At 41.1% G+C, this 15220-nt stretch overlaps 1 protein-coding gene across 2 annotated transcripts in view; it reads left to right on the top strand.

The window, feature by feature from the left end:
* The window catches only part of LOC149243390 (protein CNGC15b-like), a 132026-nt gene that overhangs the window by 46581 nt on the left and 70225 nt on the right, over nucleotides 1-15220 (top strand). The window lies entirely within an intron of this gene.

Raw genomic sequence — 15220 nt, 5'->3', positions numbered from 1 at the left:
GTATGATACATCCTCGATCATTTCTTCTTCTTCATAATTCGAACAAAAGCAGAGCAGAGTAGAACAAAGTAGAGCAGAAAAGATCAGTACAGGGCAGAACAGAACAGAGCAGAGCAGAACAGAACATAGTAAAGTAGAACAGAGCAGAGCAGTGCAGATCAGTGCAGGGCAGAACAAGACAAAGAAAAACTAAGCAGGGCAAGGGTCAAGCTGTACAGGGCAGTGCATTTGATGGATGAATAGTAGCGATCGACAAACAAATTGCAGATGGAGTTCTCCCTAGTTGAGAGGGAGTGTTAAAATTGGCAACTAGGGCCAAACTCCATGTGGGTCATCTTATTCATGGCTGATAATATTTTTATTAGACTCCTCTCGTCGAGAGGTGTAGGATTGATCTAAAGATCATCCGATTCCGATAAGTATTTATGGAGATATGAATTTATTTTGATTATGGAATAATTATCAAGCCTACCAACAACTCATGTAGGCTCAGAAGCCCAACAATCGCATCTATTCAATTATCATCAGATGTGTATAAATACAGGAGGACTTTTCCTCATTTGGACTCACTCAACTCATCACATCTCTCTCTCTCTCTCCAGTGCAGTAAAGAGTCTCTTCTCTCCTGCGCAGTAGGTGACTCTCTCTCACACAGGTGGAAGGAAGGACGCAGAATTTAGTGCTGCAACTGCAGAACCAAAGTTTGACCAACGTTGACCAGAAGATCCCCTCCTCAGAACTGCGCTGTAGGTCCATTTGGACCTCCTCTGAAGGCTGCATTTTTTGGTGGTGGAATCAAGCCGATCCGACAGTCGGTTTGCGAGATATCGACTGCCCTAGTTTTGATGATGAAGCTGCTAATGCTGATGCTGCTGATCTAGGGTTTGCTACTACTAATATAAATCAGATTTTTGTACTATTTCTCTCTGCTGAATTATTGAAGATAAAAGAAGATTTGATCAAAGGGTTCCCCATATTGGGGTTTGTCCCTGGCTAGCCGCCATATCTTGTGTCTCTTGTCTTGGCTTGTTTTCTGTTGATTGTTTAATGTTCTATCTGCACTTTACTTATGCACATGTGATTGCTAATCTGTGAATAATAATAAGAAAGAGAAGTAAATTGCTCTAAGCATAGAACATACCATAAATTAATAGAACACCAATGACCATCGAAGACTCTGCACACTTTGCCATGAGGAGGTGAAGCTGTGATACACCAAGAGGACATCCATCACTCAGCAACACTGCAGCTCGACATGCACACCGCCAGCAACATGAACATACTAGCACTGTCATGTCGAGTCGTGTCATGAGTCATGTCGGCCACATCACTATTGTGGGCCATGCTGTTGTAAATCAATGTAATGTAACATGGAAGTACAATAGACCCACTTGTAATCTGGAGAGTCATGTAAAGTTGAAAAGTCATGAAAGTCAAAAAGTCATGAGGGAAGTTGAACAGTCACAAGGGCTAGTTTTACCCTTGGCTATAAATAGCCTTCATTTGTACATGCAAAGGACTTTTCACCTTGGCTCCTCCCACATAACCTTGAGATTCTGTAATCTTTTCTTTGAGGAGCGAGTAGTGGCTCCAATGCCCCGCCTACGGGGTTACTGATGTATGGTGTATCGATGTGTCTTGAAACTTTCGCTTAATTCAGAAACCTGATAACAGGCCAACACGTTTTCACGCTTGTGTTGTCACTGTTTGTAAGATTAATCTTGAGCACTTGTAATACATGTTGCTTTAACCTGTGTTAAACAATTGAACTCATTCAGCTGTTCTAATACATATATTTATGAAAATGTGTTGTATAAGTTGTTAACGCTGTCATGCCTGTGTTGGTTACCTCCCCGGACATCAGACAAAACCTTTCACATAAACTTGTTATAACGACCGTCGCACTCGCGCGGATTGTCCCGCTGGGTGTTGTACGTGCTATCTCCCCTTGTGTGTTGCGATTGCTGCACCTGTGTGGATTGCTCTTCCAGAAGCTGTGCATGTCCTGTTGTGTTGTGTGTCTTTGACAGAGTTAGGACTTCCTCCCTTTTGACTGGAGACTCACTTCCACCCTCTCTCTCTGCGGTGAAAGAACATTGACACAATTAACACTAGCACTCATCGGACACGCGAACCTTGTTGTTCTTAGACAAAGCAGACCACTCTTATGTGTTGACAGGCAAGAGCTAAGACAAACATTTAAGATAATGGCAACTAGGCCATCGTACTGGATGGGACTCCTACACCAAACGGTGTGAGGTCTAGTTGGGACTTCATACTAGGGAGATCCCATAATGTTGGCCGGTCCAACACCGTCAACACATTTTTACATTCATCTTGATGATGAGCCACATATGTTGGTTCAAAACGTCGATGAAAAACAAAACCCTCTGCGATGGATTAGGAAACAATTCAACATAATTCAGATTCCAGAAATCTCAAATCTCAAATCTTTGCCCTGTATGGAAGGGAGAAAGTTGATGAAATTTGTACCTTTGAATGATTATTGATTACAGACAATGAAAAGGAATTATGATCTCACCCTTCTATATAAATTATTTTCCAATGGATCAAACTTTCCCATCATTCTTACATTCATCCTGATGATGAGCCACATATGTTGGTTCAAAACGTCGATGAAAAACAAAAACCCTATGCGATGGATTCAGAAACAATTCAATATACTATTGTTTATTTAGAAGGTTATTTCTTTACACATTATTATTGGTATAATAATCAATAATATTGATTATTATTATTCCAATATAATATAATAATAATCATCTCCATTATAAGTATTATTATTTTTGACCTTAAATATATTATTGATTACATAGTGTGACAATTCTTGATCATATGGGGAGAGAGAGAGAGAGAGAGATGGGGGGGAGTGAGGAGGTGAGAGAGGGGGGGAGAGAGAAGGAGGGGAGAACAAAGACATAGAGAGATAAAGGTGGAGAGGGAGAGAGGGAGTGACAAGGGGGAGAGAGAGAGAGATAATGACAAAGTTGGAGGGTGGAGAGAGAGAAAGTGATGGGGGGAGAGACAGAGGGAGGTGGGAGAGAAAGGGAGAGAGAGGAAGGAAGAGAGAGAGGATTAGAGAGAGAAAAGGAGAGAGGGAGGGAGGGAAGAAGAAAGACATAGAGAGAGAAAGGTGGAGAGAGAGAGGGGGAAGAGAGAGAGAGAAGGGGAAGAGAGAGTGAGGGAGAGAGGAGAGTGAGAGGGAAAAGAGAGAGAAGGGGAAGAAAGAGAGAGGGAGAGGAAGAGGGAGGGAGAGAGGAGAGACAAAGGTAGATAAAGATATAGATGGAGGGGGGAGAGAGGGAAGAAGAGAGAGATAGAGGGAGGGAGGGAGAGACAGATAGATATGGAGAGAGTGTTTATGCTTGGGGGTTGAGATAAAGAGACAAAGGAGAGACAAAGGTAGATAAAGATATAGATAGAGGGGGGAGAGAGGGAGGGAGAGGAGAGAGAGATAGAGGGAGGGAGGGAGGGAGGGAGAGAGAGATAGAGGGAGGGAGGGAGGGAGAGCACGTGTGTGTTTGGGGGTGTGAGATAGAGAGACAAAGGCAAAGTGATGGCAGGAGATATAGATATAGATGGCGGGGGGAGAAAGAGGGAAGGAGAGGCAGAGAGAGAGATAAATGGGGGAGAGAGAAGTAGAGAGGGAGGGGACAAATACATAGACACACAGAGACAAATACATATATTATATAGTATTATATAATATTGAACATTATTAACCATAGAGGAAGAGGAAGTAAGACTTTTACAAAAGTTAAAAGAATTTGGATTTAGGAAGCCATGGATATTTTGGTTTTTCATTGAAATAGATGCATTGATATCAATGTAGATGTTGATTCGTAATCCTATTTTATTGATTGCATTGGATGCATTGATTTTAATGTAGTTGTTGATTTCTAATCTTATTTGATTGACTGCACTAGATGCATTGATTTCTTTGTAGATGTTAATTTCAAATCCTATTTGATTGGTTGCAGTACATGCATTGATTTTAGTGTAGATGTTGATTTCTGATTTGATGGAACTAGATGTACGATGTACATTAATTTCAAAGTAATTAGATTAATAGTGTGCATTGATTTTAGTGTAAGCACAAAAAAATATTAACACCGTGCATTGTTTTTTGTGTTACAATAATTCAACCATAAATAAAATACTTGAATTTTCATCTCAAATAAATTATTCATTGACCTAAAATGTTTGCTTCTTGAAACTGCAAACTATTTGTAATTGACTACATTCTTTGTTAGAAAATCGGAAAGGCAGAAAGATTTTCTTATGTTGATAATTACTTGTGATATTATTATGTTCTTATTAGCTTCTTTATGTTCTTCCTTTATCTTCTTCTAATCAAGCAATCATTAAAGCAAAAACATGAAGATCATGGACAGTAGATGTAGGCACTTAGCCAGTGCTAAAACCCATAGATAGGGGAAAACCCAGTGAAAAACTCTTCCTTCAGTAGATTTAAAATGAGATAGACCAAGACCCTAGACTCAAAGACCACCTTCCTCCACCAAGTCAACCTTTAAACTGTTCCTCCACCCTTCAAAGATCGATTGCATCAATACTGCATCAACACTGCTCCAGTACTGCATCAAGGACAAATTTCGACCCCACTGCATCAAAATTTCGTCCCCAACTTAATGTAGAATTTCAGCCTCCTGCAACACTCCAAATGCGTTTTGGACTGTTTTGGGTTGACCTTCATTGTTATTGAAGGCCGAGTTGACCAAGGTTGACTCAAGGTCATTTGTGGACTGTTTGACCAACTTTGAAAGCGCTGGTTAGGGTTTTATTACTGCTGTCATAAAATTACAGAACTGTACATTTGTACTATTTCTCTCTCCTGAACTATTGAAGATTATAGAAGAATTGATCAAAGGGTTTCCCCACATTGGGGTTTGTCCCTGGCTAGCTGCCACATCTGGTGTCTCTTGTCTTGGCTTGTTTTCTGTCGATCTATTTATGTTCTATCAACATTTTACTTTATGTTAATGTGATTGCTAAACAGTGAATGACATTGGGCTAATAAGAAGAAATTGAAGTAAATTGCACTAAGCATAGAACATACCATAAATTAACATGGTATCAGAGCTGAGGTGAAGACAAAGCCCAAGCAAGAGCAAGAGCAAGAGCAATCACCGAAGACTGTTGGAAAAGTCTATAGACTTCATGGGTTCCTCATCACACTTCCCCGCCGAAGACAAGCTCCGTGAGAAGTCTGACTATCACAGATGGAAGATGTCTCTCGATCTAACATTGGAAGAGCAAGAAGTGTTGGACCATGTGAGAGGCAGAATCATTGAGCCTCCATCAAATGCATCGGTTGCTGCAAGGAACAAGTGGACCAGGGGTGAAGTCAAAGCAAAGAAGATCATCTAGGACTCTATCGACAAGCGCTTGGTGGCCTACGTTTCTGAGCTGACCACCTCCAAGGAAATCTACAATAGACTGGTAAGCTTGTTTAAAGTTAGTGATGCAAATCAAGTTTTGTTCCTTAAGAATAAGCTGAAGGAAATTAAGAAGGGCAAAGACGAGAATATGCAGTCCTACTTCTTAAGGATCACTGAGATCAAGAATGATCTCCTATCGATTGGGGAAGTCATTCCTGACAGGGAACTGACTATCACAACTCTTGGAGGACTCCCATTTGAATGGTATGTATTTAGAACCACTCTTCTCAACAATAATGTAATTCCAGGATTTGAGGAATTGATGGCGAGATGCATTCAAGAAGAGACAAGGATGGAAGAGTAGGAAATGCCTGCCTTTAGAGGCAATCCCACTGCTTTCTCGTCTCATGCTAAAAGGAGAAATAATCTCGGGTCAAAATCTAAAGCAAAGGCTGGATCGAAAGGTGGAAGGAAAGGAAGATGTTTCGTTTGCAACAAAATTGGCCACTATGCGAGTGAGTGTCCTGATAGAAAGAACATATCTCATGACGATGATCAAAATCACTCCCGAGGCAATTCCAACAACAATCAAAGGGCAGGTTCAATGGCAAAGGAAAGAGGAATTCCGGAAATCAAGGAAGTGGTCAACCCTCCAAGAAGGCAAGAAACTCCAGGTATGAATTCAACGTTGTTAACAATAAGCAAGATGAATATTATCTGATAACGGCCCTCTCTACTACTCCTCCGGATTTGTTGGGCAATTGGCTTATTGATAGTGGTGCCTCAAGGCACTTCATTGGTTACAAAGAAGCTCTCTCTATATAGAAGGAGACCAACCTGGAAATTATTCTTGGAGACAACTCCACCTATTCCGTGAAGGGCGTAGGGAATGTTTCTCTTCAATTGAATCAGGGTAACACAATTCATTTGCAAGAATTTCTATATGTGCCTGATCTAAAAAAGAACCTAGTATTCATCGATGGCAAGGTACGTGTATGGAAAAAGGATTTTAAAGATGCTTTCACTCTTGGGTTTCGGGTTGACTCTCAATATCAAGTTGGAGGAAGTCTGTTGGGAGTCATGTCTTGCAACACAACTCTTCAGTCTAAACTATGGCACCGGAGGTTTGCCCACCTTCACTATAAGGCTCTACCTGATGTGAGACAAATGGTGACCAATATGCCTGAGTTTAAAGTAGAGCAAGGTGTATGTCCGGGGTGTGCTAAAGGAAAACTCAAAAGGGGATCATTCCCCTCAAGCCATAGCAAGACCTCCGATATATTGCAGTTGGTTCACTCCGACATATCTGGTATGATGCCTATGAACTCTTTGGGAGGATATTTATATTACCTCACTTTTACAGATGATTATTCTCGCAAGACTTGGATATACTTCTTGAAAAAGAAGGATGAAGTGTTCTCTTGGTTCCGTCACTTCAAAGCCTTGATCGAGAATCAAACTGAGAAGAAGATCAAGATCTTAAGGACTGATAATGGGACCGAGTATGAATCCAATGAGTTCCATGACTTTTGCAAAGAAGCTGGCATTAAGAGGGAGACCACAACACCATACACTCCTGAGCAGAATGGTGTGGCAGAAAGGAAGAATCGTACGATTTTGGAAGCTGTTCGTTCCATGCTCCATGATCAAAGGCTTCCAAAGTTTCTATGGGCCAAAGCTGCAAATACCGCCGTATATGTTCAAAACCGATGCCCTCATCAAGCATTGGATTCCAAGACTCTCGAAGAGATGTTCACTGGTAAGAAACCTGATGTATCTCATTTTAGAATTTTTGGAAGTCCTGTATATTTTCATGTGCCGAAAGAGAAAAGGAATAAATTGGGTGCATCTGGAAAGAAGGGAATCTTCATGGGCTATAATGAAAATACTAAGGGCTATAGAATCTATGTGGCTGGTCAAAGGGAAGTCGAGATTAGCCATGATGTCACCTTTGACGAAGATATGGCTCTTAGCAAAGTTGACAATCTTCCTATACTAAGGAAAACTGGAGAAGCTGACACCAGCAAACCGGAGGAAAAGAAAGATGAGACGATGCCCGAAGTGGAAGAACCTATGGACCCTATTGATCCCCCTCCGCAAGAGCCTTCCTCTTCTAGGAAGAGGCCCTCATGGCTTAGGGGGACTCTTGATGATGCTGAAGGACACATTGCACCCAGAGGACCTCTCTGTGAAAGTAAGAAGCCGACTAGGTATCAGGGATACTTGACCATTATGAGCACTATCATTCAAAATGAGCCCTCATCATTAGCAGAAGCCATGAAGCATCAAGTATGGAAGGATGCTATGACTGAGGAATACGAGTCCATCATGAAGAATGATGTATGGGATGTGGTCCCCAGACCCCAGGACCAAATAGTTGTCACTTTGAAATGGCTTTACAAGATAAAGCATGGAGCTGATGGAAGTGCTGAAAAGTACAAGGTTTGTTTTGTCGCTTGTGGCTTCTCTCAAAAGGAAGGTATAGATTATGACAAGATATTTGCACTTGTTGCTCGATACACCACCATCCGCTCAATCATAGCCCTTGTTGCTTCGCAATGATGGAACCTACATCAGATGGATGTCAAGACCACGTTCTTGCATGGTTCGATCAAAGAGGAAGTCTATGTGGAACAACCAGAGGGATTTGAGATTCATGATCGGGAATCTCACGTGTGTAGGTTGAAGAAAGCCCTTTATGGGCTGAAGCAAGCACCTCGAGCTTGGTATGAAAGGATCGATAAATACTTGATGAAGCTGGGATTCACTAGGAGTGAAGCCGATCCAAACCTTTACATTAAGGTTGAAGATGATAAGCCTCTCATACTGGTGCTGTATGTTGACGACCTCTTTCTGACAGGTGCAGACCCTCTCATTCACAAATGTAAGAGAGAGTTGGCTTCCGAGTTTGAGATGAAGGACCTAACACTGATGCATTATTTCTTAGGACTGGAAGTCTGGCAGAAGCCAGGGGAGATTTTCCTATCTCAAGGAAAATATGTGGTGAAGATATTGGAGAGATTCGATATGGTGTACTGCAAGCCCGTGACTACCTCGATGGAGCTTGACTTCAAGAAGTTAAGCGGTAGTGCTGCCGGACCTGTTTTACAAAATGCTATAGAGTACTGTCAACTCATAGGAGCATTGATGTTCTTGGTGAACTCTAGTCTGGATATATGTTTTGCAGTCAACACATTGAGTCAACATATGGTTGAGCCTCACCACTCACATTGGATTGGTGCCAAGAATTTGTTGAGATATCTTCATGGCACAATCACTCGTGGGTTGAGATACACTACAGGAGATGTGAGACTACATGGATATACCGATGCTGATTGGGCAGGCAGTGTGGTGGACCGAAAGAGCACTTCTGAGTGCTGTTTCTCTTTCAGATCTGCCTTGATATCCTCGATGAGCAGGAAGCAGAAGTCGGTGGCTTTGAGCACCGCTGAGGTAGAGTACATTGCTGCGAGTATGGCCTCTTGTGACACTGTCTGGTTGCGAAAGCTCTTCAGTGAGCTGTTTGGATATACATTGGATACTACCGTGATCTTGTGTGACAACCAGAGTGGGATTCGTTTATCAGAGAATCTCGTATTTCATGATCGCTCCAAACATATCGATATCAGGTACCACTTTATCCGGGATATGGTACAACGAGGAGCAATAAGGCTCCATCATATCAGTACAGAAGAGTAGGTCGTTGACATTCTGATGAAGCCCCTGGGAAAGGTCAAATTCCTGACTTTTCGAGAACGACTTGGAGTCGTTGAGAGACCCTCTTATGAGGGTCCTGCATGATGCATGCATTGATCTCTGGGAGCTCCAAGGGGCTTGGGGTACTTCTTGGAGCGTCAAGTGACCATAGGGTGACTTACCCTCCCCTAGTGGTGCACTGTGTACAGGGCGAAAGGTTCAGCGTTCCCTTGTGATACCTCGTGGCGACTTATGGATAGGATGAGTGGTTCTCCTGTAGAGGCATCCTAACCCATGCAGTCTGGGACTCATGGGAAGTACCTCTCATCTGGCCAATGAGTAGGGAAATGGGGTTAGGGACCATAGTAGTACTATCGATGGACGCATCATTGTATCTACCGTACTCCCTATGCTAGGATGACCTCCATTGATCTGGGATCAGTATGAGTGGTTTGAGACACTCTCTTCTGGTATTGATCTGGGATTAGTAAGAGTGGTATGACACACTCTCTGGGACTGACTTCGGGTTAGTAGAGGATGGTATGATACATCCTCGATCATTTTTTCTTCTTCATAGTTCAGCAGAGTAGAGCCGAGTAGTGTAGGGCAGTGCATTTGATGGCAGAGATAGTATTGACGGTCAGATGGATTAGTAGATGGAGTTCTCCCTAGTTGAGAGGGAGTGTTAAAATTGGCAACTAGGGCCAAACTCCATGTGGGTCATCTTATTTATGGCAGCTGATATTTTTCTTGGATTCCTCTCGTCGAGAGGTGTAGGATTGATCTAACAATCATTCGATTTCAACAAGTATTTATGGAGATATGAATTTATTTGTATTTACTTGACAAATTGTCAATTAAAATTTTAAAATATTTTGCATTTTTTAAAAGCGAGCTAATATTTATTGATAATTTGTCTATATTTTATTGATTTTTTCCAATAACAGGAGTTCATTAACCCTGTTAATAAATTGTTGATAATGACATTTGCAACATTGTGAGATGTTAAGAGGAATAAGAAATATATTGTATAAAGGTGGTCATAAAATTATTTATTGGTGCCTTTATTTATTGATATATTCTATGGAAAAATCGGCTAATCCACCTATTGCAAGTAATTCTTTCTTTGTGCTTCACTTTTTTTTGGGCATGTCCTTAATCTTTTGCAGTGTGAACTTTCCAGTCTGGAACCACTAATGTTTTGGGATATTTTTTTTTTAATCTTTTTTTGTGGCTTGTCTACACAAAAAAGGTAAGTTAACCACATTTTATCATTACTAGTGCAATTTGTGGCCTTCACATGCACTCTTTCCTTCATTTTCGTAGTAAATTTTTTTTGTGATCAAAACAATCCTCTTTTTCTCGGGAGAGTTTAATGTAATTTGTTTGTTATATAGTTGAAGTATGTTAGCTTTTGAGGTTACTTTGAAAGTGTTTTTATCTTGCTAAGAGAGTGCTATGTCTCCTGGCTCCTTGGTGATGCTTCTTGGACATATGGATGGCCTATTTGGGTGAATGCTTGGTATTGGTTGGAATGCTAGCATGGCTCCCTTTCCTAGGAGGGTTGTTATCCTAATTGGAATGATGACTAAACTGTCGGGTGCACATAATGGGGGAGTTAGTTGCTAAATTAGGGAAGGTACCTACCTGTTGAAGTGAGTTGTAGCTTCAGAAGGTCTTCTAGATAGGCTTGGTGTCTTAGCATGTGGAATACATTATTTGACTCTTTTAGGTGCTTGCTTGGTGGAGTAAGTGATTTATGTCTTCTTTCCCAAGTCTAACTTAGGAAAAGTACAACAATTAAAGTAAATTAATTATTGTGGACTATTGAGTCATTTTCTAAGGATAAATAATTTAATTATTTAAGTGATTTAGAAATAATTTCAATCGTTGATCTCCAAGATGGTTCTAGAAGGAGATTGGGGTTAGGGATTGAGACTCAATGAAGATTATAAATGGAGCCTAGTGAGGAGGTGTAGGCACAAGTGAAGTGAGCGAGTCATCACGAAGAGAGAGGGATTTATACTAAGTACGAGTGGCTCTGTGGACCAAGAGCGCATAGAAGAAGTGCGAGTGGATAGGGGCGAATCTAGGAGGTCGAGTAAGAGGAGATTGCAAGGTTGAGTTGCCGGAGGGAGTTTGATTTTATTTGGAGGAGGCCATTGCTAAAGGGCCAAGTTTTCGCTAGTGTGCATTAGTGGTACGCAAGGAGGGTGTAGGTCAAGTTGTTGGCTAATATTTGGTTCAAGTTCTCCAGGCTGATTTCATTTGGAGGCTAATTTCCTAGAGGCCATGTTCGTTGGGCTGAATTCACTCTATGGGAGTTGAGTTATAGGTTCCAGGATTTTGTATTTTTCGTTGTATCCCTGTGGGTCGAAAAACCTAGATTTTCCAGATAATTAAATGATAGAGAATTGTTGTGGGTGATTTATTTTGTAATGTGTGATTGATCCATTTGGTTTATTTCCACTGCATATATTTAATTCTAGAAGCCAAAAATACTAGTGATTTTATTTTCCGGTGATTCTGTAATTATTTGGGTAAATAAATAAATTGTTGGGGATAAATTACATTGCCATGGGAAAATAAATTTGGCTGATATTATAAGTCTAACACTACCTAAGAGGAATGATGGGAACTTAGCCTTTGGAGCTTGGAATCATGTGATATATACCTTGGAGGTTGGACACTTGACTCAAGGACACTTGGATTGAAGAGCATACTTCATGGAGGTTGGTGATGGACTTGGACACATGTTGAGGAGCATTGGGGATTTGTTACCATAGTGGCATACATGAGAGTAGCATTGGGCATATGAGAGGACATGTGACACACATTTAGAGTGCCTTAAATGAGGACACTTGGATAACAAATCATTGTGGAAGAAGGAATATTGGATTAACAGTGTGTTGGAGAGTGCCCCATCTTGGAGGGGCATTGAGCCCAAGGAGGATCGTGGTTGGAGGGAATTTCACTTTGTGATTGGATAAACCCTAGTTAGACATATTTATATCCTTGTATTCTAGAAAGCTCCATGTGGGGTTTCCTAGTTGGTTACTTGTATGGAGTTATGTCCTTATTTTATGTTCGCCTCCCTGACCTATTGTATACATAAGAGAGGAGAGAGCTCTTGTATTCATTATTGTCATTGTACTATTTTTTGTGCTTCTTTTGGAAATGTTAGGATTCATGAGAACTTTGGGAGAGAGAGTCTTGAATGCAGTAAGACACTAGGGTTCACAGGCAAACCCTAGGAGAAGATAAGGAGAGAGAGTTGTATTGGTTGTTCATGGAGGGATTGCTCTTGTCACTTGTGTGAGGCGTGCTCTTGTGATGTTAAGGTTAGTGCTATGCATGCAAGCCCTAGAGAAGAAACGATGTTGAACATGATGATGGTTATTATGGTTTTTTTTTTGTTGCACAAGGGTTTCTACCCTTGTAGAAGACACAAAGAGTGGAGCTCGTGCATGATTTTGGAACCTTGTTCTTATGGGATGCAAGGTTAGGGCAAGATCTTAGAGAGATAAACTTGGTGAGTCTTGAGCTTGGTGTGAGGCTTTGCTTGGAAGAAAACTTGGTTATTGTATTCTTGATGTTCCATGGAAGTTCTGGTGCTTGTGATGATGCAATGGTGGAAGACCTAGGGTTTGAGTATTCAAACACTAAGATGGACATGTAGACTTGGAGCCTAGCGGCTAGCAGTAGAATTGTCTTGACATGTACTTCTGTGATGCAATATTGCTAGGGTTTCTAAACTTTAAAGAAGACAACAGTGCTAGTGTGGAGAGTTTGTGATACAAGCTCGATGTTGTATCTAAGGACTTGCTGGTGTCAATGCTTGCTTGTTGTGGTTCTTTGCTGTTGGTTGGGATTTTCATGGTTTCCCTAGCTAGGTTTTGGAAAGCTAAAAAATTGTATGAGTTTGTGATAAGTTACGAGTATGTACAAGTACTTCATTTCTTCTTTCTCTCTCCCAGTTTTTTTTTCTATGTGGTTCACAGTCCAGAGAGATCAGTGACTGCTATGTCCACGGAATATTTGTACCAGGCAGATCTACTCAAAAGGATACGGAGCCTGACCTTGAAAGTGTTGAGAGAAGTGAATCCATGACCTCTCAATAGCAGAGGTGCTTTAACGATGGGGACTTGTCACTTGACCAACTGAGCTAACCCTCGGGGCTCAACTCTCCTGGCTATTAAAAATTGTGCAATTCCTTTTTTTATTTTCATCTTGCGATGTCATCTTGAACCCAGTGTTTTTAAAACCGGAACCGGTGACCGGACCGGTCCACCTAATGAACCGGTTTACCGACCGGAACCGGTCTAACCGGGACTGGTTTGGTCTAAACGAACCGGTTTTAAAAAAATACATTAAATAATTAATTTTTAATGAAACAAAACTATTTTTAAGATGTAAAACCATGATTCCAAGCCAATAGAGACAAAATATGCAAAGTTTGCTCATTTATATACCATGCAAAGGTGATTATATCAAAATGGCACCGAGTGCAATACATATCATCGACAAAATAGCAAAATACATAAGAAATGAGGCTCTAAATGGCCTATAAAGTCCAAAAACAATGCTGCAAGCTATGAGGCCATTGGCCTACTACAAGTCTACAGTGTACACATGATCAATTATCAAGTCCATCACCACTACTAGACACAGGATCATCATCAGGAGCTACATAGACATCATCTGGTTCAGAGTCTAAGGATGCCTCAGCCTGATCTGCAACCTCAGTATCAATGCCACCAATGACATCAAGGAGAGTACACAAGAATTTGCTCAACAATAAGCTCAGTTATGTATGATGTACATCCAACATTTAGCAGGTAAACCTGGAAGGTAGTACAAGACTCCCCAAGTCTAAAGATATGCAGACTAAGTCTGCAGGGGTCTTCAGTTTCCTTTACAATCAATCAATTCACACATTCATTGCTGCTCTATGACTGCTGCCTACTGCTATTCTCACTGCATCTTCCTTTTGCACTTCCTGCTCCCTCTATGCAACTTTTCACTGCTCCCACTGATCCAACTGTCCACTAACACTGCTGTCACTTGCTTACTCGTAATACCAGGTTACTGCCATCAAGAGGATTACTGTGTCATTGCCACTTTCACTGTCCATAGATCATAGCCATACCTCTCTGTCATGCTGCAGTCATCACTGTTGCACTGTTTGTGAAGTCACTGTCATGAGTCAAGCCATACAATCCTGTCATGACTCACTTGTGCTCATCACATTTTGTAATATTATAATATTTCTTTGTGACTTTGTCTTGTTGTGACATTGTAAGTTGTAACTTCTAGTACAATTTGTCGTCTAGTATAGTGTTTATCATTTAGATTCTCCAGCTGTATGCATGACTCCTATTTATATATTAAATTGGTATGTTGGGGAGTTACATAAGGTGTCAAATTTATGATAGGGTTCCTTTTCTATCTAAGGACCCTCGCTTCACTTTTAATGGATAAGCTATGTTCTCCAAGTTAATAAAATTGAAGTGCTTTTGCTTCCCATCTTGCTCCCACCTTTAGCTTATACCTATTTTGGCATCAGAGCCTAAAGATTAGGTCTCTTTCACTCCAGTTGGTCTATGTTTAGAATCTAGATAAGTGCTACAGTTTACTATATCCACATTTCTCATCCTGTCACTTGTTTTGTAGAACTTGGGTATTTGTTGGTGCCACATATCTGTGTATTTATCTACCATATTTGTAAATTTTCATCATGGGCATGAGCACACTGAATGTAGTACCGACTCTGATCACAGGTCACAAGTTGTGCCTAAAACCGGCCGGTTTAGGACAAAACCGGCCGGTTTGTTACAAACCGGCCGGTTTTGTCCTAAACCGGCCGGTTTTTACCGGTTAGGTCAAAAAATCGGGCAAGTGATGGGTTAAACCGGGTTTTTAGGCCGGTTCCGACCGGCCAGCTAGCTAACCGGCCGGTTTGACCGGTTACCGGTTTTTCAAAACGGTTTTTAAAACTATGCTTGAACCATGATTGAGTGATTTTCAGCATTTGTTGTTCATACTGATTTGACAGAACATAGGCTGAAATTGTTAAGTGATAGCCTAATTGGCATATGCTTGGA

The sequence above is a fragment of the Pinus tabuliformis genome, chromosome 8, assembly GCF_031772625.1.
Source record: "Pinus tabuliformis cultivar Carrire ecotype Pingquan chromosome 8, CPIR1, whole genome shotgun sequence".
Classification (NCBI taxonomy): domain Eukaryota; kingdom Viridiplantae; phylum Streptophyta; class Pinopsida; order Pinales; family Pinaceae; genus Pinus; species Pinus tabuliformis.
Note: the sequence above shows the minus strand (reverse complement) of the source record. Positions and strands in the feature narration are given on the sequence as shown.